Below are 26,414 nucleotides of genomic sequence, written 5' to 3' on the forward strand. Positions count from 1 at the left end.
AGTACTTGCTTTGACTAAAACGGAAGTTAAATCTTCCCCTGACGTTGTACATGCAGGCTATCTGCCCACATGTCCTACCACCTCACTAGTTTATCAGATGCTAGAGGTTCCTAAATGATATCCTCATGTCAATATACCTAAGTAAAAAGCAAAGGCAAACATGTAAAACAGTAAATAGAACAAGAAGGCAGTTATTAAAACAGAGGAGAAAGATAGTGCATAAATGTAGGATCTGCTTAATTGCTTGATTTTCTTTTTCCTAATATCAAAGGCAGAGGCAAAGGACTCTTGTGCTTTTGTTTCTTTGTTTTAAGAAAATGTGATGAAAAATAAGGTGAGGTGGAGAGGCAGGGAGACTACAAATCAGCCCAGACAACTGGCGGCCACTGGAGGAGGGAGCGTTGGTGTTCGTCAGTGCTGCGGCCCCTTGTAGGTTGCGCATGCTCAATGGACGGCCCCATAACCATGCTGAATATGGCAGCTTTAACTGTGCTCAGTGAGTTATAAAGGCAGAAATAAGAGAAGAGAGCATGAAACCGGGAGAGAACATGGTGGGGTCTGGGAGAAGTTGAGCGGTATTGTATCAAAATACATTATATACATGTACGACAGTCCCCAAAATTAGACGAAGTTAAAATTTAAAAACTCAGCCAAGATCTCAGGAGGCTGCTCTGTGAGACACAGTATTGAACTAAATACTGCCATCCTATTAAAAGGGGAATTTCGCAATATTCTTGTTATATAACCATTCACTAGCAGCTTAAAGTCTTGGTTGGCTTTTGAAAAAAATGTTTCTATGATAAGAATGATATCCGACTATTATTTTCAGGAGATAATAAAGAGCTGACTAATCCCATATTTAGTGAGGACACCAAACACTTCCTCATCCAGGAAGGCAAGACACGGAGTGAATTTATCCAGTGAGCTGCCAGTGTGCCAAAAAGAATAATGATCATAAAACTAGCTTCAAAGCAACTTACTTCCAATTTTGTTTGTTTTTCGAGACAGGGTTTCTCTGTGTAGCTTTGCGCCTTTCCTGGAACTCACTTTGGAGACCAGGCTGGCCTCGAACTCACAGGCCTGGTTCTGCCTCCCGAGTGCTGGGATTAAAGGCCTGTGCCACCACCGCCTGGCTACTTCCAAATTTTAAATGCAAAGACCAGTAATATTAAGTATTTGAAACCGAAGAACTTGAAATATTTTACCTTGGGTATGCTCCACAAATATGCATAAACTCCACATGCATAATTTCTGGTGTGTAAATATCACCTATGAGCAGGCTTTGTAATGAGTAATTTACTTTCTCTTCCATTGGGTAAAAATGGAAATTCTGCCAGAATATTAGGTGATCACTTTCTCTAGTATTTTAAAATTTCATCCGATTATTAAAATAAAGTAGATTGGTTTACCTAGTGATCACAAGCAGACACTAACAGTAATAAAACCTCATTAATTTATTGACAAATTTATTATAATTTTTCTTGATTCACTGTATAACTGAAAGTATGTAAATTTTATGCCTTTATTTTTATAGTTCTTAGTTGGAGAATGTATTTAGACCACTTTCTGATTGTTTTCTCATAATATGTTCTGAAAAGAATAAATAAGATGTGAACATTTGCAGGATTTTAACCTATGCCACCAAATTGCTATCCAGAAATTTTTGCAGCAATTTACATAACAGCCCCTGATAAGGACACTTCTTGTATTTCACACTGATTAGCAGAGGGTTTTAAAGGAACTATCATTTGCAAATCTGGAAAACAAAAAGGTGGATTTTTTTCAGTTGCATTCATTTGAGTTCTAGCAAGATTATTTATATTGCTCTCTAATTATATTTTCCCATGTGAACTGGAGTTTCATGATCTTTGCCTTCACGGTTCAAGATCCTACTGTTTTCTTATCACTTTTACAAGTTTTAATATGTTCAGATTATAAAGCTGTCTATCACTCTTCTAATAAATACTGTTCTTTCTTGATCTTCAGTTGCCACGGATGGGAAGATACCATTACTTTAATAACATCTTTTAAGAAAATAAAAGAAAGTACTATTTTCATAAAATATTGATTAGAAGACATCTTGATTTTAGAGATGTTAAAATGTAGGTGAATGGTGAAACATTAAAATGTAGAGAATGTCAAAATGAAGAGTTGGCTCTGAGTAAGTACAGTGTGACGACTCTATTGCAGATTTCCATAATGATCTTATCATGTGATGAGTATTGCTGCTAGAGAAATATGACCCGGCATCTAAAGACAAATCCAGTCTGGTAAAAATCCATGGATTTTTAAGAAAGCTTATTGAAATTATGGATCAGTGGCCATTGCCTGAATTCGGATCATGAGTTACTCCACATTATTTTTTTTTAAGTGTCTTGATGTAGACAGATGGATGCGAACTCTGGAGTGAATGATCTTGTCATCAATTGACACAAATATGTAATTTTTTTAGGTACCATCAGAAATCTTATGCATATCTATCCACTTATATCCACATTAACATACCTATATGTATGCTTCTTTTATTGAGCTATCTACTCTTAAGGGGTGTATGTGGGGTCGTCACTGAGGGCTTAGATCTATAAAAGCTGTCTTCACAGGGCTAGGGAAATGGTTCAGGGAGTAAAGTGCTTGCCACGCAAGCATGAGGGCTTGAGATCAAATCCCCAGAACCTACATTTTAAAGCAACATGGTAGCTCGTGTCTGTAACCCCAGCACTCCCACAGCTCATGGGAGGAAGAGACCGGAGAATTCACTGACCAGTTAATCTGCATGCACAGTGGGTTCATGAGAAGAGACTCTGCTTCAAACCAAAGCTGCAGGTGAGGACTGACACCCATGGTTGTCTTCTCACCTCTGCAGCACATTGTGACACATGCACACTGTGCACATACATACCACCACTCACACACACACACATATACACATACACACACACATACACACATACACACACATACACACACACACACACACACACACACACACACACACACGGCTTTTTTTTTTTAAATGTTGCCTTTATGGGTCTTTTCCAGAACTCTCTTCATGTCTATGATCCATCAAGAATAATAAAATACCACATAAAATATGGTAGTTTTGAAATATGAGGATTATTCATACATACAGACACATATACATATGTAGTTACATATTCTAATTTGGGTTTCTCTTATTGAAAAATAATATCTGTTTCATCAAAAGCATGAATGTGATATTTACATTATTCTGGCTTATTATTCACTAATCCAGAGACCTTTTGTAATCCACACAATAATAATTATATCTATCATTAACTGCGGGCATTAGTGTGCCAGTCACTTTGGAGGAATTTTGTGAAAGAAAAATAATTTAGGAAAACCAAAAATTTGATTTCAACTATTTACAACACCTTTTAAATTATTTCTTTTATTCATTGAGATTAATATAGGTGCATCATCCCCTGCTTCCCTTTTCTCCATTTATACCCTCCCATGTTTTCCTCCTTGCTCTCTTTCAAATTCATGGCCTCTTTTTCCATTAATTTTCACTACATGAATATAGGTCTACATATACATTCCTAAACATATAAATACAACATAGTCCTTATAATGTTACTTCTATGGATGTTTTCGGGGCGGATCATTTAGTATTGGATAGCCAACTGGTGTGCTCTTCCCTGGAGAAGTCTATTTCTCTCACTTTCAGCATTTCTTGGTTGCCTGGAGTTCTTTCTGTGGGGTTGAGGCCTCATGGGCTTTTCCCAGTCCATTTTAGCATGTCTATTGGTGTTTTCTTTGTTCGGCTCATGATTGGATAGACATGTTGGTGGACTTTAACGATGTGGCTTCTGGCATTATCAGGAGACAGTCTCACACAAACCCCCTCCTCCTCGACTCTTACCAGCCTTCTGCCCCCTCTTCAGCAGTATTCTCTGAGCCTTGTGCGGTGCAGGAGTTACTTTGTGGTCCATGCACGGCATCTTTTGAACACTGTCTCTAGCCAGGCGCTTCTGCAGGTCTTGAGAGGAAACAGGAAAGACGATGTAATCTAGTTGTATTGCTGCTTCTGTGATAAAATACGCCAAGAAAAAGATAGCTTAAGAAAGGGTTTATTTAGCTCAAAATTCCAGGTCACCATATTAACAGTAACAGAAGTCCCTTACTGTGTGGGCAAATCATGGTGACAGAAGCTTGAGGTAACTGGTAACATCACAACATCCAGTCAAGAGCAGAGAGAAATCGATGTGTACTCGCTTGTGTTCAACTCTGTTTCTCTACCTATACACAATTCAGAAGCCCTGTCCTAGGGAGTGGTGCCACCACCCACAGTGGACTAGAACATCTCATAGCAATCCATCATTGAGACTCTCTTCCCGTGTGATGCTAGATTGTATCAAGTTGGTAATTAAAGTTAATTGCCTCCCAAGATCTCTGATCTCGTGGTACTTACAACATGGTTTGGGGTGAGGAAGAGAGGGTTAGAAAAGTTAATCAAAATACCAGAGTATAAGAATTTACCATGAGTGAAACAAAACATGTGAGAGTAGCTGGTGAGGGTGTTACTTAAATTTGTGCTGAAGGACCATCTGAGAACCTAATGAGCACACATTAGGAGGTGTATACTCATAGGGCACTCAGGACCATCCTCTCCTGAGTCCCAGCTTGACTTTGTTGGCCACTTATAACAATGCCCTTCCTGCCTTTAACCCAACCCTGTTAATTCGTTAATCCTGATTTTATTTTAAAAGTTGATTCTCTGTTCACAAAAGCCTTGGGCTAAGACATGAGAAACCACCCCTTAAGTTGTTCGTCATGGTTATCAAAGAGACAATCAAAATAATTTAGGCTATTTCTTTGTCTTTCATTGTTTCCCAGAAATTGGAGGTTAAGACCCTACTGCTGAAAATAACAATGAACCTTAAACCCAGGGCCTGGAAGCCTCCTCTCTGAAGACTAGCTTCCATATATCTGAAGGTTCTGTACAAACTGCCAAGGGAGAAAAGCAATCACTAGCCCTACTCAGCTATAAAGCCTACAAACCAACAATGACCAGTATGGCAATGTATGCCCAAAGTTGCCACAATGGCACTTATAATGTGAGGACAACCAACGTCTGTCTAATTAAACTCAAGGTCCTTTCAATAAGAAGGAATTTGTGTCTGGTACTGTAAACCTAGCCAAGTACTCATGGCTGGTGAGGTCACGGAAACTAGAAGAACTTAGTACTGCCACTTCCTAGACCAGCATAATTCTAACTGTGTTCTAAAAACTTACCCTTATAGCCACAAGTAAATGTGGCTTGCACCCCTTATCAAAGAAGCTTTTTTATTTTTGCAGCAGTCAGAGACCATTACAGAAATCCGTAATTGGTTAAAAGGCCAAAAACAATTGATCCTGAGGTAGCCAACTCCAATTGACACACTGTACACAGCCCCTACTCTTAAAATTCAGGGAACATTGAGGAAGAGGTACAGAAAGACTCTAAGAGCTAGAGGACCAGATGTCTTCTGTAAGATAGTGTCTTCTATATATGACTAGCAAACTGCACACATAAAATCTCAAAACTGTGGTCACCTAAACAAGACCAGCACAATGGCAGACAGCACCAGTTGACATACCAATGTAGAAGGGGCAATTTCACAAGGTCCTACCCCAGATTGAAGAGCTACAGGCAATTAATGGCTGCTGGGAGACAGGGAATCAAGAACAATTTTTCTCCAGGATGATTCCCATAATAGGTTATCTAATCCCAAGTAGTCAGTCCTAAACAAATACACAGAAGAGTAACCATAAATGGATTTAGGCTCTGTGTGCATGCATGCACGCATGCATGCATGCATGTGTGTGTGCGTTTGTGTAACGATGTAACAGTTAAAGAAAAGGTAACAAGTTTGAGAGGAAGTGAGGGGGTGCTGTGGGATGTTCTGGATGTCCTGTGGGAGCCTGTTCTTGGGTTCCTCATGGCTTTATCCAGCAGGTCCCATAGAGGATGATTAGGACCACGAGCCTGAGTGCAGGTGTCTGAGATGGTCTGCACTTGGCTGTGCCATGGGATGGTCTGTATGTCAAGTTGCTCTGATTGGTCAATAAATAAAACCTGATTGGCCGTGACTAGGCAGGAAGTATAGGAGGGACTAACAGAGAGGAGAAATAAAAGAACAGGAAGGCAGAAGGACACACTGCCAGCCTGCACCCTGACAAGCAGCATGAAAAGATGCCAGTAAGCCACAAGCCACGTGGCAAGGTATAGATTTATAGAAATGGATTAATTTAAGCTATAGGAACAGTTAGTAAGAAGCCTGCCACGGCCATACAGTTTGTAAGCAAAATAAGTCTCTGTGTTTACTTGGTTGGGTCTGAGCGGCTGTGGGACTGACGGGTGACAAAGATTTGTCCTGACTGTGGGCAAGGCAGGAAAACTCTAGCTACAGGGGGGCATGGCATGGGAGGAGCTACGTGGGGAAAAGAAGGGATGAGAATGCAAATCATGCATGAAATTTTCAAAAAAAAGTTTTAATTAAAAAATTACTTTTCTTGATGCTGAGGATTTTTTTTCTGAAGTTCCCTAAGTTTTCACCTTACATGAATAATGTGTGGGGTAGAGTCCAACTACTGGCTTCATTGGCTTTGGGAAATAAATAAGCATGCTAAGCCACTGAGATGCAAGAATGTTTGTTACCGCCACTAATGCTCACATTGACTAACTTAACTCATTAATGGCTCCTGGATTTATTGCCTAGAGGGTATTTCTTCAGTTCATTAGACTTCATTTTGTTAAAAGTTAGATCTTTATTTATTAGTTAAAGCTTCTCTTTTAAATAAATTGTGAGATGTGCCAAAAATTAGCTTTTATTTTCTTGCTAAAATTAACTAAAAATGAGGGTATCTCAAAATTCTTATATGTATATAAGCTGAGGACAGAACTCAGAGCACTCTACCACTGAGCTAAATCCCCAAGCCCTATGTATAACTCTTGATTGACAGTTTATTTACATTGGAGTATGCTACCTCTGCTGATTTAGTAGAATATGTTATCTTTGACTGAATGCTTACCTCTCTGAAACCCATTTCATCGTCTAGGAAGTGGGGCATATAAGAATACCCACCCTGTGGTATGATGTAAAGCATAAACAATGTTGTCCTTGGCATACCATGAACATGGATACCTATTAGCTTCTTTAAAATGGAAGCCACTTTTTACCTCTCTCCTTCTCTCTGGTATTTGAGGCAAATTGGAATTGGGAGGCTGGTGTGCCAATCGGTGAGGATTGTTGTCAATTAATGGAATCATTAACACTAAGCTATACTACAAAGAAACCTTTCGGCTGTCCTGTGACAGAAGGAGGTGGCGGCACACAGTCCTCACTCAGGAAGGCTTACATGGGACTCTTACTTCCAGAAAGCCCAGATGCCAAGACTGGCTCCAGAAATCCTGGGCTCCCACCCATGCTGGGGGCTGTCAGCAGGAGTTATAAATAAAGATGGAATCTCCTTTCCTATTGGATTAAACTCAAACTATGAAACGACAGCCAGGATTTGGAACCCTTGCCAAAAAGAAATCAAGAAAAACAATGGGTGTTGGAATTTTCTCTGAAGTCAGTTTCCCAAGGGGACTTTTTTTGCTTGTTACCTGTAAGTGTCTCAATTCACAGAAAGACTACCAGCAAAGATAATAATATGTCGTAATGCCTACTTAAAGGAAAGATCTCTTTTGTTGACAAAGAACAAGAAGACAAGAAATGAGCCTGCTTAAAAACATATTGCTTTTTGTTTTAATTTACGGAAAACATTTGTTTCCTGAATAGTGCTCTTCGGAGCCAGGGGACCACAGCAATCACTCAGATATCAGCTTCTTTCTCCCAAGTCCCTCCTTTGGAAAAGAAAGCGATGAAATTTCTAAAAGAAAGCCAAGGGTCCCCTGACACTTCTTCTAGTGTTGATTTACTGTGATTTTTCACTCAGCACATATCAATCCGTCTTCTTGAAGAGTTCTGCCATCCAAGATTGGCAAGGGGGCTCAGCGGGTGAAAAGGGCCCTTGCTGTGGGGACCTGAGTGTGATCCTCAGAACCCACATAAAGGTGGGGGGAGAGAACCATTTCTACCAGGTTGTCCTCTCACCTCCACACACACACCCTGGCACATGACTCCCCCACTCTGTCTGTCTGTCTCTCTGTCTCTCTCTGTCTCTCTGTCTCTCTCTCTGTCTCTCTCATTCTCTCTCTCACACACACATGCACATAGACACACAATAATAATAACAATAATAATAATAATAACAACAATAATAATAATAATTTTAAATGTTATCCCCAAAGGGAGGCAAACAGTAGGAATCTGTGATAAGCACAGGACCCAGTCAATGGAGGTTCATCTACAGTGATGATTGGTGCCCTGAGATTTGCAGGGTGAGAACAAGTGGACAAGATCAGGAAAGTCTTACCAGGGGAAGCAGTAAGTTCCATGTGTCATTTATCAAATACAATGAATTGTGAGCCAAGTCTGAAGAATAAGGTGGAGAGTAGGTAGACGAGATAGGGAAGAATGGTCCGGCAGACAGAGTATGGCAAACTGGACACTTCATTCTAGATTCTAGAAGATCCAGAAGGCCAAATACTGCACACCTTTATAACCCAACTCTACCACCGAGTCTGGCCAAGATTTCTACTGTTAGTGATGGCTAAAAAAAAAAAATGAATGGATGTGTGTCAGGGGTGAGCTTTCAGTCCTTGGCATCTGATACTTTACTCTAAATAGGAGCTAGGGATCTACACAATTTTCCAGACAACTTTGAACTTCCAGCAGGAGACATCCATACAGGACCAGGCTAACATTTGGTGAAAGGAATTTGGCTACCCAAAGCACAGCCAATTTGAAAAGGAGGAAGGCACTGTTTTCTCAGCTTTGGGCTCCATTGGGAACTGGAGTAAGCCTGAATTAAGAGATGAAAGTTAAGCTCCAAGTAAATAGAGCTGTTGCTTCCAAGCACAGGCCGGGGGTGTGGGTGGTTAGGCCACTACAGTGGGCTTCCTCTGATGTCACTTCTCTAACTAAGAATTATCCTGTGGTGTCCAGACAGGACTTACTGTTCCTCTAGCTGTGCTGCTGACCAAGTTCAGAGAGGCCTGTGCTCGAACCGTAGCTTCCAAAGCCTCTTCCTGCTTCAAAGATTAGGCTAATGACCCACAGCTGCAGACCACTTTTGATGAGTTGGGTTGATTTTTAATATTAAATAAAAATATACTCGAGTGGTTATTTTTCTTGGAATGAAAAAGGATAGTATCATCACATAATGATAACAATTGCTAAGCTTTGTTGACGGGCCAATCGAAATAGAGACATAACATTGTCCTTTGTGTTTTGTGTGTTCAAATGTTTCTGCAATAAAATACCCCAAGGTTTATTTTATTTTTGTTTGTGTGTGTGTGTGTGTGTGTGTGTGTGTGTGTGTGTGTGTGTATGATTGCATGTGGATATGTGTCCATGAGTACAGGTGCTCTCAGAAGCCAGGAGATGGCGTCAGATCCCCTAGAGATAGAGTTACAAATGGCTGTGGGCCTCTCAACATGGGTGCTGGGAACTGAACCTTGGTCTTCTACAAGAGCAGTAAGCACTCTTAACCACAGAGCCATCATTTCAGCACCAACTTTTAAAAATTTATTTATATGTACATTTATGTGCATGTGTGTTTTTCCTGAACCAGGTACATGCCTGGTAGCCCCAGAAGCCAGAAAAGGGCATTGAATCCCTTAAAATTGGAGTTACAGATGCTTGTGAGCTGCCATGGAGGTGCAGAGAATTGAACCAGGGTCCTATGGAAGAGCAGTCACCACTCTTAACTGCTGAGCCATCTTTCCAGCTCTCCATTAAATTTTTTTTTTAATTCTCTATTCCTCCCATGGTCTATGTTCACCAGAGTTAGACTTTGTAATAATTTCCTTCATGTTCTTCCAAACATTTTCCTACCTTTAGAGGCATACATGCATTTGTATAATATTTATAAATGGAAATATCACAATGAACCTTGACTTGTTTCCTGATTAGCAGTATATTGAAGAAATCCATCTTATTCTCTTAATAACTACCTAGTACTTCATTAAAACAGACTTAAATACTGGGTTAGCACTTTTGGTTTAAATCTTTCCAAATAAAAGATGAAAAGTGTCTCATATACTGTTGGTGAGATTCAGCATGAGATTCACATGTCTCTTGGTCATTACTTTTTATCTTTCAGTTGCCTATTCAGATCTTTTGTCCAGTTCCCTTAGAGTGTTTTGTTTTATCTTTTCAAAAATTTGTTTGTAATACCTCCTTCATAATAGGAGGCTTTCCTTGTATATGTATGTGCTATAGATATTTGAGAGCATGCTGTGGTAATGTGATTGGAAGTGATCTTTGAGAATCAGATGTGTGAACCACTCACTACTGATAGACAAAATAAGCCCGGATTACCCCAAATATCCTTCCTAGTGTTATCGTTTGAATGAAGATTGGCCTCTACAGGCTCATATGATTCAACACTTGGTCCCCCAGTGGTGACAGTATTTGGGAAGGTTGTGGGACCTTTAGGGGGTACAGCCTAGCCAGAGGAGAGGGGCACTGGCAAATAGCCATTGAGGTTGATAGCTTAGCTCTATTTTCCACCCTGCCTCCACTTCTCGGTCTGCAGAAATGTAAGCCAGCAGCCTCATCATCCCACTGCCACAGCCATGAGGCCCTCCCTCCACCATTCTTTCCCTATGCTTATAGACTGTATCTCAAACAGTGAGGCAAAAGAAATCTTTCTTCCCTTAAGTTCTTTCTTGTCAGGTAACTTCATCATCAGGACATGCCAGGTTAATGTTTTGGCTTCTATGTATGAGGCAGAACACGTGGTACTTGTCTTTCTGTGTCTGGCTTATTTCACTTAGCATAGTGTGCTCCAGTTTCATCAGCATTGCAGCAGATGACAATTGTAGATAGCGCTACAATAATCCCGGGCATGCAGTTATCTCTTTCACATGCAGAGTTCACTTCCCAGGGGTCCACACCCAGAGGAGGTTATAGATGGATTGTATAGTAGTTCTGTTTTTTAAGTTAGATTTTTGTTGTTGTTTTCGCTTCAGGAACCACTGCACTGTTTTCAAAATGGCTGTTCTAATTTACATCCCCACCAAGGTGTGGACGTTCCTCTCCTTCCGTTTCCTTGCCAGCATTTGTTAACTGCGCCATTGTGACTAACCATACTCAGTGAGTTGAGGTGCTGTCTCGCTGGAGTCTCGATCGATACGTCTCTGACGACTAATGATGTTCGGCGGTTTCTCCCACTTGTTGCCCATCCCTTTGGAGAGTCTTCTTTACTTACGGTCTCACTTTCCTCCATTTGCGGCAGTTGGCATGTCACTGCCTCTGGCCTTACCAAGGACACTATTTAAAATCCATCACCGCTTTTCACTCTTCGGCGACTCTTTTTGAGTAGTTAACACCACTGAACGCCGCCTCCTTTAGAAGCTCACCCCTGATTGCACAGCACATCGTCTTCTATTTATTCCCCTAGTAGCGCAGCCGCACCTCTTCTTACATCTTTTCCTTGCCCCAGTCCTTGATAGGCTGGAATTTCTCACCTCTGTCATAGGAGCTACCTGTAAGTTTAGGTGCTAACAAAGCTTTGGTTACCCTCTACATGCAGATAATTTTCAGATCTTTTTATCTCTTCCACATCTGTCTCTGGCCAGAGACACACAGAGCCGACAGCAGCCTTTTGGAAATATAACGTAGGTAAAGAGCTCAAAATTGTACCTCAGTTAGTTAGTTAGGTAGTCTTGAGTTGCCCCTTTTGGAGAATGGTGCTTACATCAACCATGTTGCCTAAGCTCCACACTCAGACTAACTTCTGCATGTGCCCCTTGCCTAAACTGCCACTTCAGGTAAGTGTTACTATTATCTAAATCCACCCACCACCACCACCCCCATCTCCCTTACTACCATGATTACTGCTAGCTTTTATTTTTGGTCTGGATCACTGCCTCCAACTGGCTCTCTTCTTTCCTGTCTGATGACAGAGTGATCTTCTCAAGAGACGGATCTAATTTGTTGTCTGCCTGGTTAAAAGCACAAATGGTTGTTTGACCTACCATCAGCACAATTCCTTAACCCAGGAACTGTGGAATTATGGACGTCATGTAAATGGTCAAAGAGATGTTTTGTCTTGTTGTAATACACCACTTTTGTGAGCCAATTCTTCAATAAGTGCTAATTACAATTAGGCATAGTGAGAACACTCATACCATGAAAACAGTAGATGGCTCCACAATTATTCATTAGCACTTTTTTTCTGAGCTAGCCTCGACTCTCCAGATGTAACTGTGCTCTCCAATCAATTGTACCTGCATCCATTGTTGGTGGCACTGTCCTCCCCCAATTAGCTTTCCTAGTTGTCCTCTTGGTCTTTAAATGTCTTCTGAAAAGGACATTTGGTGTTAGGCTCTTAAATTGACTAATACACTCCTTCTGTGTGTCCCCATATCCTGTCTTCAATAAGTGTATGTACATATGTGACTACATTAGAAGCTGAGACCTTCCTATTTGCCAACAGTGTAAAAAAGAGTTGAACTGCATGGCCTCGGCTAATCCCCATTGATACTTTATTAGCTAGTTACTACCTTAGATGAAGAAATCGGAGCTTGAGCCAGTCACCATTTGCACAGTCACTAACACAGCATTTTCCAAATGCCTCTTATCTGATTACATGATGCTCTTCTGTTTGTCTGAATGGTGGGTCTGTCAGTTCCATGAGACTCGATGTCGCCTTTGACATCTAGTACTTATCGCGGCATCTGGCACCCAGCAGGTATTTGACCTAGACGCATGTGGAACTGGTTCATTTTAAGTCAATAAAATAACTGTTTGCCAATTCTAAATGAGAACATTCACAGCTTCTCCTGTTATACTAGTATCCATAAATTGTCTAGAGTTACAAATAACGCTGACTAGAAGTTTACCCAGCATCTCCATAAACAGCCTGTACAAGAATCCTTCTTTCAGGAAACAGAGATTAGGAAAGCACCTTACGTTGTCAGTCAGACCAGCCTCTACTCTCTACAGCTCAGGAGCTAGAACTCCTGCATCAAAAGCTCTGGTTTCCCGAGGTTCTATGAAAAGCCCAAGCTTCTTTCGTTGGTGTTTTGTTTTTAAGTTGTGATTTCTCCATAGCCACCACTGAGACCCACTTGACCTTTTCTCGTGGTTCCAAAACAGCAGCCAAGAAACTAGGTTTTGAAACTGAATCCAGAACAAAGGTTATGGACCTGGAGCCCCACAATATTATTCTTGCCATTTGGTTATACTGAGAATTAGGAGTTCAGTGAAATGAACGAGGTTTTCTCACACAATGGATGGACCCACATTGAAATTATCTTCCTTTAGAAATTAAACTACTACTAACTGACCTTATCTCCTGATAGGGGTGATTAATGTCTACAACACCCTAGGAAGATACTGCCCATCAATAGCTTCTACTGCCCCCCACCTCCGCTTACTGTGTGCTGGATCCCTTAATGATGCTGAGCACTCTGAATGACAGAAACGGATCTGCATGTTTTCTGTGACCTAGAACTGCTTTACTTCAACCAAGAACAACAGGCCAAAAGAAGTTTTGATAAAAAAATTTTCTTTCAATTTGATCAATTAGAGTTTGCTTCTTATAAAATGATGTTTAACTTAAAACATCTAAAATAATTGCTAATAAAATTACTTTACCAGAAGAAGAAAAGTAATAATGGGAAACTATTTTAAGTAAAGTCAAGTCTAGCTCAGCTGGTAGAGTATTTGTCTAGCATGCACAAAGCCCTAGATTCAATCTGCACTACTGGATAAAGCAGGCTTGATGATATATGCCTGTAATCCCAGCACTCAGGGGGAAGAGGAGGGAGGACAATGTACGAAGTTGAAAGCTAGCCTAGACTCTGAGACTCTGACTCAAGAAAAAGAGAGGAAAGGGGGGGAGGGAGAGAGGGAGGGAAAAATTATTTAAAATTAAAAACAATTATGAATGAACAAAAAGTGCTATTGAACATAAATGATCTGATTTTACATCATGTGTCATCTGTATGGTAAAGGAGAATTTATATTATTTTTTTATATCAACACATATGGAAAAGCTATTTTGATTGCAGTTTCCTATCATGCTTCTTTCTGTAGGCTTCTGAATACTGTGTTTGCAGGTAATTATTAGATACCGTCATCATCACATCAGCAATATACCATCCATGCAGAACAAATACATAGAACACAAGCTTAAAATGTGTATCTTCAAATATAAAATTCTGGAAAGCATATATTTTCTTCTCTAAGGTAATATATAGCAAACGTTCAGTAACTTGTAGTTTTCTCAACTCTTAAATGTATGTCTCAATCACATTTTACATGCATAGCTGTTCAACTGACTCAGAGACAAGATGGAGAATTTCACGACTCTTAGATATCTCCCTTGAGTTCACACCAGTTAAAATCCTCTGGAGACAACTATTGTTCCCTCCCCACTGCTTTACCCATCCTTGAACTTTATCTGATGCCATCCTTCCGTGTCTAGATTCTTTCCCTGAGAAGTGCATCTGTGATGTCTGCCTGTGCTGCTGTATGTTATCATAGCTTGATCCTCCGAACTGTCCAGTATTATTCTACTATTGGTAAGTATGTGGGTTGGTTTCATCTTTGCTTATTAGGAATAAAGCTTCTGAAAACATTCCTGTATGTCTGAGGTGGAAATTTCATTGAGAAGTGGAACTCATGCACTGTAGAAGAGACTGTGTTTAGAATGTTTGTTTTGATTTTTTTTTTTAAGAATGTGACAAGAGGGGATTATCTTCTATTGGTGTCTGTCCTATCACTTGACATTCCTTTAGATTATTTATCAGTGCAATTGATCATGTTGAACAGGTGTCCTTCCAGGTAAGGAGTAAGTGGATAAGATTAGAAGGCACTTGAACTATATCATTAAGCTATTGTATATGAATCGATGAGATGTATTTTTGAAATTTATTTGAGACTCTCAGAAAATGTCAAAGTCCTAATAATCTGGTCATTAAAAGTTCTTGGAACAATGGAGGTGCTCTAGCTGGATGCAATTTTAATACCTCTGGTCCAACCCACAGCTATCTGTGTGATCCAGGTAATGAGTACAGAGATGCTTTCACAGGGGAGTAAATAGCGCTCACACGTGCTTTTTCCATCAGCCCCTCTGGGATGTAAAACCTCCACTTGGGCATCGTTGATGAGGAAAAAGAGATTTTCATTTATCACTGTCACTGAATAAAATGTCTCCTACCACCCTCAGGGTTTTTCCTGGGTTTGAATCAGAGTCTTTATATGGAGAACAAATTCCGTGCCAAGTACAAATTAATAATTTTTTTAAAGTTGCGTATCCCCCAAGGAAGCTGAAGTCTGATCAGCTTCCTCAACATGGCAGAACTGTTTCTTCATTCCCTTGATACTGCCCTGCCCTCCCTCCCCCCTCATCACCCACAAAAGATTTCTGCAGCCTCTTCTGTCTTTTCCTCCTCTACAAAACACTTCTTTTCTATAAAATCTCTTTGGTGAGACAGAGCTCTGTCTTCTCAGTCCCCATTGGCACTAGGTTGGTTGTGCAAGGGTTATCTTGAGGCTTTGTCTAGACTTAAAAAAAAAATCCGGGAAGAGTTCCAGACTTTTTGATTAACTGGGCAGTTCTGGAAATCCAGGCTGATTTTGCTATTTTTTACTTGAGTTACGGTATTTGTCATTGGTCCCTTATATCAGGGTGTGTTGCTAGGAGCTTCTGTTGATACAGGATGCGACAGTTTGGATTCTCATGGTGTTCTTGCTGAGGTCATTTCACCTTCCTTTAGAAGCCACCTTAGATTTCTTATAAATCAGTAAATGAATAGTAGAACCTTTCTATGAAATTCTACCAAGTCCTTATCATAACACTAACACAGCCCTCAAACTTTTTCCTTTCTGGTGGCCTTGACTTGTAAAAGTGCTTTTCAGATCTTGGATAAGTTTTTCAAGATTAAAAAAAAACTACAAATATCACATTTTCTAACTACAGGATGAACATAATACCAGTTACCAGACATTTCAGTTTCATTTCTGTGGCTGTAACAAAATACCCAGACAAAACACAATTTCGGGAAGAAAGGGCTTATTTTAGCCCACAATTTCAGGTCATAGTCCACCATAGCAAAAAGTCAAGGCAGCAGGAACCTGAGGCAGCTGGTCACAGAGTATCTGTCCTTGAGGGCAGAGAAAAATGAGTGCATGCAATGCCTATCGCTCAGCAAACTTTCTCTTCTCTTACACAGTCAAGGGCCCCAAACCGGGAAATGATACAATCCACTTTGAGACTGAATCTTCTTTTATCAACCAAGGTCATTAAGGCATTCCCCTAGACACAAGTCCAGAGGCCCACTTGATCTAAATAATCCTGCAGCAGGACTCTTCCCAGGTAATTCTAGGCTGTGTCAAGTTGACAATTAAAACTAACCATATACTAGATATTCAGGAGTTTTTTTTTTTAATATCCTCTGCTGATCAAATAGACCAGTTGATTTTCTTTTCAATTTTCCTATTTTTACCAAAGTGACATAGACATAACAAACATATCATCCTAAATATTTAATTGTGTATTTCAATTGTATAAAATTGCATATTTCAATGATATAAAATAAATCATTGTGTACAACTAGTACCACCAACCATAAGTTGAATTCTTTTCCCTGTCCCAGACTGCAACTCTATATGAATTAAATGAAAAACTCTGCTCTTCCTTCCTACCCAGGTTCATGAATCTGAGCTCTTTCTGACATATCCAAGTGTGAGTGTACTGTATTTGTCTTTTTGTGACTGTCTTATTTCACTTATCATAATGTCCTCAAGGTTTATCCATGTTCCATGTGTCAGAATGTCCTTCCTTGTTATTACTGAGTAATATCTAATTATAAATACCATTTTGCAAATTCCTTCATCAATCAATGGGCACAAAGTTGCCTCTATGATTTAGGTATTGTGACTAATACTTCTGTGAACATGGGTGTGTGAAAATACCTCCTTCAAACCCAAATTCAATCCTTTGTGATATAGGCTGGATAATGGAATTACCAAATAATGGGGTAATTTTTTATTTTATTTTAGACCTGCCACACTTTTCCACAGTGAATGTACTATCACATTTCCAACAATAGCATACAAGTTTCTAATTCAATACTTAGGATTTCCTGTTTATTTTATAATTGCCATTCTAATGAATAACCATGGAATTATTTTAATGATAATCTTTTAATAAAAGGTTTGCTTATTCCTGTGTGAGTTTAGAATGGCTACCTGCTGACTAAGTGTAACTCACTTATCAAATGGTTATGATCAACTTCTTTCCTTCTACCCGATTTCACACCCCTGTGCAGGAGAATCTGAGCTGACTACTTCAGCCAATACAAAGTAGTAATGGTGAGACTGTGTCAGCCCCAGACTGTACTTTTGTGAGGACTTGAACTTTCTACTTCATGGAGCCTTGGGCTTCCATGTCGGAAATATGAGTCACTTTGCTAGAAAGAATGACCAAGTACAAGGAAAGCAAGCGTCAGATACAGATAATGATGCTTAGTACAGTCCTTAATTCACATAGCTATGTGATTAAAAATGCATGAAGAGCCTAGGTAAAGACCATCCAGATAAGCTCAGTCAACTCCCAACACTAAAGTAAACAACAGTAAAGGGTTGTAAGCTACAAAGCATTGTTATGACTGGCTGTACATTAGTTTATAACTAAAGCAAATGGGTCCCCAAATAAGGCAAGAATCCAGACCTCAAACTCCTCACTAATGAGTATTTCCCTATTTACATTCGACCCAGTTGACTTTTCTTCCTGCTTATGCAGGGTTTAGTAATGAATGTGGGTTACTAGCGTCAAGCTTGTGTCTTCTAGATATGTCAACATATACATCTTCAAGCTTGTTTGTGAATGTATATCACATAAATTTACAAACACGGTTTACAAAGGCAGCTGGCACATCACTTCAGGGCTGCCGAACTAATGCTGGGGAATCCCAATGGAGATCACCCAATTTCACATATCAGTGATTTACTGGGCAACAGGGATGCATCATCTGATTGTGTGCTCGGTCTTGATCCATGGAAGGATGCTAACAGAGGCTGTTCTGTAGCCCACCAAAAACAGCCAGCTCCATCATTTGCTCCTTGGCTTCTCAGAGAAGATCTTCTGCATGATGATATACTACTTGGCTTCTAGGAGAAATTTATTTTCTGTCGTGGGTAAGGGAGAGATCCAGGTAGTAGAAATATAAAGCTCCCTAAACACACAGCTTGGTTAATGACTATCAATCAGTCTCCACGCATAATCTCTCTGACTGTGAATCCAGATTTGAGTAACTAGACCTTTGATCTACTTACTGTGTCAGGAAAAGAACAGGCAAGCATATATTATGAGTCAGAATGTCATTTTTCCATGTGTTCATAGATCATCTTCAGTCCATTGTTTTAAGTATGTTGCTCTCTGGTGCTCTACAACTCAGCAAACACCCCCAGAATTTACCGAGCTCCTTAACCCACAACCCAAGAAACATCATTATCCTCGCACCTCTCTCCACTCCGTGTTGTGATACCATCATGTCTCTAAAGCCATTTAGCTGTGCACTTTATTTCATTGGGCTCAATGAAATAAAAAAAAGGTATATATGTGAAATATGGCTGCTGGTAAAAAGACTAGAATCATATCTAGACTATTTCCATTTCTCCTGACGACCACTCCTGTCATCCTCATTTAAACCCTTGCCTTCTCTTGCCTGCCTTACTGTGTGTGGCAGCCCCCTAACTGGTCACTGTTTCAAGTGATTCATAGATCCCTTCTTCGACCCTTTTCTGCAGAGCAGCCAATTCTCCAGACACAAATCCTTCCCAGGACTCACCCAAAACAGCAAGAGAGATGGCTCGGTGGTTAAAAGTATTTGCTGTTTTGACAGAGCCCCAGAGTGCGATTCCTGGCACCTACATCAGGCAGCGTCTGCAGGCATCCTCACACTTGTGACAGACACGCACACACACCCACAGAAATAGAAATAAAGATTTAACAAAAAGGTTTCCCGTCACTGTGAGGATAAAATCATTCAAGATTCCACATGATCTGGCCTGTCTTCCCAATTTATGTCTACTGTTCTCCACGCCTCTTACTCCCACCACGATGACCTTCCTGTACCCCACAAGACATGCCAAGTTCATCATAGTCGGAGTACTTGCCGTTCTTTCTGGCATGGCCTTCCTCCAAACCGTTTGGATCTTTTTAATGTCTTGTCGTTATAAACGTCTGAGGTCGTTCCATATAATGTAGCCATCCCAGACCCCTTTACACTTTATTGCTTTCACCCACGTTATTTTATCTTTATTAAAGTGTTTTTCACTGCACAATGCCACCACTCTCTGTTCACTTTCTGTCTCTATGTTTACTCCCCATACCCGCCTGTTTGCAGCCAACGCTGATTTCTCTTGCAGCTTGGCTTGTGTGTTCTGTCTTGGTTCACTGTTGCCGCTTCCCTGGTTCTGGTTTTACTGCCTCCCTCTTCAGCTCATTAAGAAACCTCATAAACGTCTTAAGCGTCTCTCCAACTGATTCTTCAACAAGCTTTCAAAACCTCCAGTTGTTTGCCTGCTGGACAGATGCTAAGCTCCTTAGTTTAGAACACAAGGGATGACAGTATCACTTTCTGTGGAGCCTTTTCCTCCACCAAAATGGACCTTTCACACTGTCTCTTTGTCTTAAAATGTTTCTATTTATGTTTTCCTCAGTTGCTTCTCACAAAAGCTTATGTTTAAATTCCCAATATAAAGGACACATTCTGTCTTAAGTCTGGTATAAAAAATCCTAGATGCATGAGGCCTCTTCTTCCTCTTACCATTATAAAAATTTACTTGCACCTTATGATTATTTATATATATGTGTGTGTGTATGTATATATATATCTTCTTTAGCAATATTTTAAACTGCTTAAAATGAAATGGTTTTCTAAGATACTATTCTTATTATCAAATATTTACCTCATCAGAAGTTAGACTTACCTGCTGTGGAATGTCGTTCTATATGCTGTGAAGGTGTGTTGCTCTGATTGGTTGATAAATAAAATGCTGATTGGCCAGTAGCCAGGCAGGAAGTATAGGTAGGATAAGCAGACAAGGAAAAAGAGGAAGGCTGAGTCAGGAGTTGCCAGCCAGACACAGAGGAAGCAAGATGTGAAGGCAGAACTGAGAAAAGGTACCAAACCATGTGGCTAAACATAGATAAGAATTATTGGTTAATTTAAGTGTAAGAGCTAATCAGTAATAAGCATGATAAAATGGTCAAGCAGTTATAGTTAATATTAAACCTCTGTGTTATTATTTTATAAAAGGACACAGAAAAACTTCCGACTATACCTATTTCCCCTTTATAACAGGTCTAGCTACATAGCTGGCTTTGGCCAATAAATCTGAGCAGAAGTGATATGTGCTATTTCAGATCCAGCATACATTTCTGACATCTCTTTATTGTCCCCTACCAAAGACACATTACCCAGTTAGAAACTGCTCCTCCTTCCCAAATCCTAGAATAAAAAAGAGGAGTAAAGTTATATGCTGCCCGATGTGGACATTAACGTGGATGATAAATAAACCACATGTCATAGATTTCAAACTCTGGGCTTGTCTGTCACAGCAGCATAACTTAGTATATGACGGATCAGTCTGTTACCCAATTCAACAAATATTCAGTCAGTCACAGTCATTTCATAACACTGAGAACACAATCTAGGCCAACACTATTTTAAATGCCATAGGACAGAGGCTGGAGACATGGCTCAGCAATTAAGAGCTCCGATTGCTCTTATAAAGGACCAGGGTTTGGTTTCCAGCATCCACATTGAGTGGCTCACTATTGGCTCTACGTCCAGCTCTTGGGATCTGATGCTTTCTTTCAGCTTCTGCATATACCTGCACTCACATAAACATACCCCCACACAGATACATAAATAAAAATAAGACAAATCTCTTACATAAACAGACCCCCACACAGACATATAAATAAAAATAAGACAAACCTCTTTTAAAACACTATGGAATGTATTTTGCCATGGAAAACATAAGAAAAAAATTGTAAAGCAGTTGTCTTGATTTTTGAATAACAGCATGAAACATGATTTCAAGTTGCTGTAATCCAAAGCAGTATGTCATGAAGCTATTGTGGGGAATTACGACCAAAGGGCTAGTCAGTGTCAGGAAAGAGAACTGGACACTAGAGGGGTCAGAAGATAGAGAAAGCAATGTTGCTGTTCTTTCTGCCATGCTTCTCAAACAGAAGGTCTTAGCAATGTATTGGACAGAGAGCCAGATGAATCATTAAAAAGCAAACATAAATGAGCAGCCAGTTATACCCAACATTGTCTAACATGTCTGTCTTAGTGAAATCTCTTGATGGGCCACATCGGGAAAGGTGGGGTGGTGCAGGGTAGAATACAGCAGGGCTTATGAACTTGAGCATGGACGCATCCACTTGAACTTGATCCCATGGTGAAAGCAACCTTACTCATTGACCCTGGCACCTCTCAAGTTCCAATCATTTCTGGTTAGTCATGTGCCGTTTCATATGACCCACTGCTCTTGGCAAACAATTTAAGCAAGTTTATCTCACAGTCAGCAGCCAAGGGCTTCCTATTTTCAGTTTTACCCTCCATGAGAACCAAGCATCCCGCTGAGCATTCAAGACCCCATACTGGGGAGTTCACCGGGACCAAGAGAACTTAGTCCATGGACCAGTGGATGTGTGCAAATTTTCTCAAAACAACCGTCTTAAACAGCCTGGGGCAGAGTTTACAGAGGACAAATTTCCCTCTTTCACTTTGACACATGTTTCTAGGGTGATTCAAGTGATAAATGCCCTTTTCCTGGGTTTATAAATCATAAATCCAGGACTTACTCAAGTAGCTTAGTCATGCGCTCCATGTTAGGGACAGGAAGACTCGGCACCACAGCCTGGGAGGGCCAGAGTGAACTCTCGCCCTGCCTTTCCCCTAATACACTGAGCAATGGAGCTAAGTCCATCTGGTTATAAGGTCTACAGCTCTGAAATTCAGAGAAAATAGACAATTATACAGATTCTAAAAGATTTTCCCCTGCAAAATGCAGAGCCTATTCTCCTTTGGATATTTTTCCTGATGACGATGGAACTGAGGGTCTTTACTCCAGCACACACCTGCAGGGTTTTCTTAAGCCCCATCCGTGACTTTGGTTGACAAGAGAAACCTCCCATGCTTAGAGCTGAGACCAAGGGCCTCATGACCCCATAACATGTTCTCATGATACCAACAGTATCAGTGTATCTAAGTGCCCCCTCCTCACTTTCTAAATAGAGATGATTCTTTAAAGATACAGTGAACGTGCCACGCCTGCTGAGTCTGGGTGGGATCCAAGAAGAGAAAACCTTCACGTCCTCCTCCACAGTTCAAACATGCTTGTTGTCTGACTTACAAACCGTGTGCCACAACTTCAGAGTTATAGAACAGCCTCCTTGCAGGGCGGTCACAAGGTATTTCACTCATGTGACAGCCCCTCCCTAATACAGCACCTCTTCTCCACACACACCCCCAGGACTCCCCGAATTTGTTTCAGCTTTTGCTTTAAATATGGTTCCATTAACTGCCCTTTACTTGGTTTGCTGGTTAAATACTGTGTTTTCTATATTTACTGTATCTCACAGAAATCCAAGAGGCCACGTGTATCGGAAAAATTACGGACCATGGGATAGAGGAAGTTGCCAAGTCACCCAGCTTAGCAGAGCCATTCCACTGTTAGGCGTGTTGACCAAATGTGAGATCTCCATCAGCCTGAAAATATTACTTTAGCTCATGACAAAGTTGTGAAATTCTCTAATTACTGGCCCAGACTGTATCCTGGCTCAGCCCCATAACTGCGCCCCCAGAAGCTCCCACACTGGAAACCAGCTGTCTTGTGTTGTCCAGGTTCCCATTCCCGTACTCATGAGTTGGAGGGAGAGATCCAGCCAAGCCAAAAACCCACTCAAGTCCATCAGCACTCAGGCTGGCCTCTTCCACCAGGGTCTTCCCACTGCACACTCTCAGAACTCCTAGGAATGTCGATCACTGCCCCTCTTACAATCTTATCAAAAAGAAGAAGTTTTCACATGCTTCTTTCCACTTTGTATCTCAATATTTAAATATGTAAGACTGCTTTGTGTTTTATGGCTAACCAACTTTGGGGTTTAGAAGGGGGAGGGTTAAGAATGGAAGATGAATGATGTATCGGGGCTAAGAAGTTATCAGCCAAGGTGAGCACTGGGGACTGAGTGCCCTGCCCTTCTCCAACTTGTCATTCCCCATGACATCAAGGGCTCAGGTGCAAAGGAGAATCCTCATAAACATTTATGGAAAAGATCAATAATGAAAACTCAGTCTGCTCTACTGTCAACTGAGGATACCAGACAACTCTTTTCTGAATCAGATCTGGCCTCAGAGGATGTCTTCCTTCCTCTAACAATGTTATCTTCAGGATGAGGTGCTGGATTCCTCATACCGAGGAGCCCAGTTGTCTACTTAGCTCCAGTTCTTTGATGTAATGAGATTAAATAAGGTGCATGCAATAGACTCACAACATAGAAACTTCAGATAGTTCATAAGCTCAAACAGAAAGGGAAAAAGTTTGTGAGTCTCATGCCATGATGTGATAGAGCAAGGGAAATGATCACACTGAGGATTTGTGTGGAAGTGTTAGCATTTATTCCAGGTTTCCATAAATCTTACCTTGTTTGAATCCTACATTTACCTGATGGGAGTGGTAGGCAGAGAATACTGTCTCTATTTCATATCTGAAACGTTGAAAGCTCCAAGAATTGAAGTGCTCGAGCTACAATCTTGACAAGAAAAGGAGCCCAAGCCAGAGCCCAGCTCTGCTCTTGCAAGCTAAGAGTTAATGTTTATGTAGCTGTCACTCATCAGCTGGTTCTAAGGTCTTTAATCTCCATGTCAGGAGTGACTTTTTCTCTAGGGGATGTGGTCTATCTTCCCACCTAAAAACCCAAAGGACAGGGCTATGTCATACTCATTTGATGCCTTATATCCAAACAGAGCTTCTGTTGAGATGCAGAATCAAAATGATATTTAATAATAATCATATTATTTTAATAAACACAAATGGTTCTTCCATTATATTAACTGGTTCCCAATTTTACACCCACACAAGGACGAGCTTTCTTTCTTTTTTTTAATTTTATAATTTGATTTAATTTTACATATCAGCCACAGATTCCCCTGTCCTCCCTCCTCCCCACCCTGTCCTCTTCCCAGTCCACCCCCAATTCCCATCTCCTCCAGGGCAAGGACTCCCCTGGGGATTCAGCTCAACCTGGTAGATTCAGTCCAGGCAGGTCCAGTCCCCTCCTTCCAGGCTGAGCAAAATGTCCTTGCATAGGCCCCGGGTTCCAAACAGCCAGCTCATGCACTGAGGACAGGTCCCGGTCCCACTGCCTGGCGGCCTTCAAAACAGTTCAAGCCAATCAACTGTCTCACTTATCCAGAGGGCCTGATCCAGTTGGGGGCTCCTCAGCTATTGGTTCATAGTTCATGTGTTTTCACTAGTTTGGCTATTTGTCCCTGTGCTTTTTCCAATCTTGGTCTCAACAATTCTTGCTCATACAATCCCTCCTCTTTCTCGCTGATTGGATTCCTGGAGCTCCACCTGGGGCCTGGCTGTGGATCTTTGCATCCACTTCCCTCAGTCATTGGATGAGATTTCTAGCATGACAGTTAGGGTGTTTGGCCATCCTATCACCAGAGTAGGTCAGTTCAGGCTTTTTCTCGACCATTGCCATTTAGTCTGAGTAAATTTCTTTCTTTCTTAGAAAGTGTCTTGCTCTGAGGCCCAGGCTGTGAAGCACAAACTCAGTCTTCCTTACTCAAGATCTAGTTTTGCAATCAGTTTAAACGACCACATCAGTCTCTAACAGCTTTTAACTTCAATATTTTCTATCCATCATTTCCAGTGTGAAAGTTGAGTAATTGTCAGTGTATGGTCAATGAACAATTAATCCAAATGTATTAAACTACAAGCAGAGTCATTGGAAAATGAGAAGATAGACAAGCAACACCAGGCAATTTCAGAGGGGACAGCAATTGAAACAGACAGCAGGGAACACAGGTGCACAGGGCCTCTGATGGAATAATTGCTATGTGACAAGGCAGGGGGACGTGTGGCCACGCAGTGACTCACTGTTCACAGGGCACTGGTGGAAGGCATCCCCTTTGGAGCATACAATGGGGTTGAAGAGCCATCTTGAAGGTTCCATCTACCTTGGGCTAGACTTGCGTGCTTTCTGCCTAGAGCTGGTTCACCTATGATGATTCATCCTCATCTTTAAGATTCTGGGGAGTGCATGCTATGCCTGGCATGAGGTGTGTAGTGGTTCAAATAAGAATGACCCCAGAGCCACATTTATTTGAATACTTGGTCACCAGGGAATGGAACTATTTGAAAGGATTGTAAGGATTAGAAGGTGTGGCCTTGTTAGAGTAGATGTGGCCCTGTTGCTGTAAATTTGCCCTTATTGGAGGAAGTGTGTCACTAGGGGTAGGCTTTGAGGTTTTAAAAGCCCATGCCAGGCCCAGAGTCTCTCTCTCTCTCTCTCTCTCTCTCTCTCTCTCTCTCTCTCTCTCTCTCTCTCTCTCTCTGTCTGTCTATGGGTCAGGAAGTAGCTCTCAACTACTTCTCCGGCATACCAAGCCTGCCACACATGCCGCCATGTTTGCTGACACAATGACAATGGAATAACCCTCTGAAACTGTAAGCCAGCCCCCAATTAAATGCTTTCCTTTGTAAGAGTTGACATAGTTATGGTGTCTCTTCACAGAAATCGAACAGCAACTAAGACAGGATACCACGTTTCAAAGTTGGCAGCCTTCAAGTTGGAGAAAAAATCCTTTCTAGATGGCCACGTCATTCAGAAGAAACCAAAGGGGCAGACTCCAAAGCTCTGCTCGGATAGTTTTGTTGTGCTTTGTTTTTAATTTAATCTACCAGGGAAAAACTGGGTTTAGAAAGCAAAATTGAAATCTATTTTGATGACCTTCAGGAAGGAGACTTCAAAGCAAAGATTTAATTGGAAATTGTAGCTACTTGACTCTTCTGGAATACAATTCATTCATCTAGGATTAAGTATTGCTGGTTATTTGGCTCTTGTTTCTACTGTTGTATCTCTACAATACATTTCCTGACCTTTGCACAGACATTGTTCTGATCTTTGGTGGGGAAAGAATTTAGTGATCATGTGTCTCGGGGGTTCTATTTGCAGCTTACTGTAAGTTACTTACAACCCATCTCCGAGTCCAGTGTTTCTTAAACTTTTTACACGCACAACCCCTTATAGCCAAG

At 40.9% G+C, this 26,414-nt stretch overlaps 1 long non-coding RNA gene across 1 annotated transcript; it reads left to right on the top strand.

Moving 5' to 3' along the window:
* Positions 1 to 462: 462 nt before the first annotated feature.
* Positions 463 to 26,194, top strand: LOC119088291. Its single transcript, XR_005091915.1, has 4 exons — positions 463 to 575; positions 14,551 to 14,647; positions 22,732 to 22,841; positions 25,894 to 26,194. It is a non-coding gene; the product is annotated as an uncharacterized LOC119088291 (long non-coding RNA).
* Positions 26,195 to 26,414: the final 220 nt, after the last annotated feature.

This window comes from Peromyscus leucopus, chromosome 6 (genome assembly GCF_004664715.2).
Source record: "Peromyscus leucopus breed LL Stock chromosome 6, UCI_PerLeu_2.1, whole genome shotgun sequence".
Lineage (NCBI taxonomy): Eukaryota > Metazoa > Chordata > Mammalia > Rodentia > Cricetidae > Peromyscus > Peromyscus leucopus.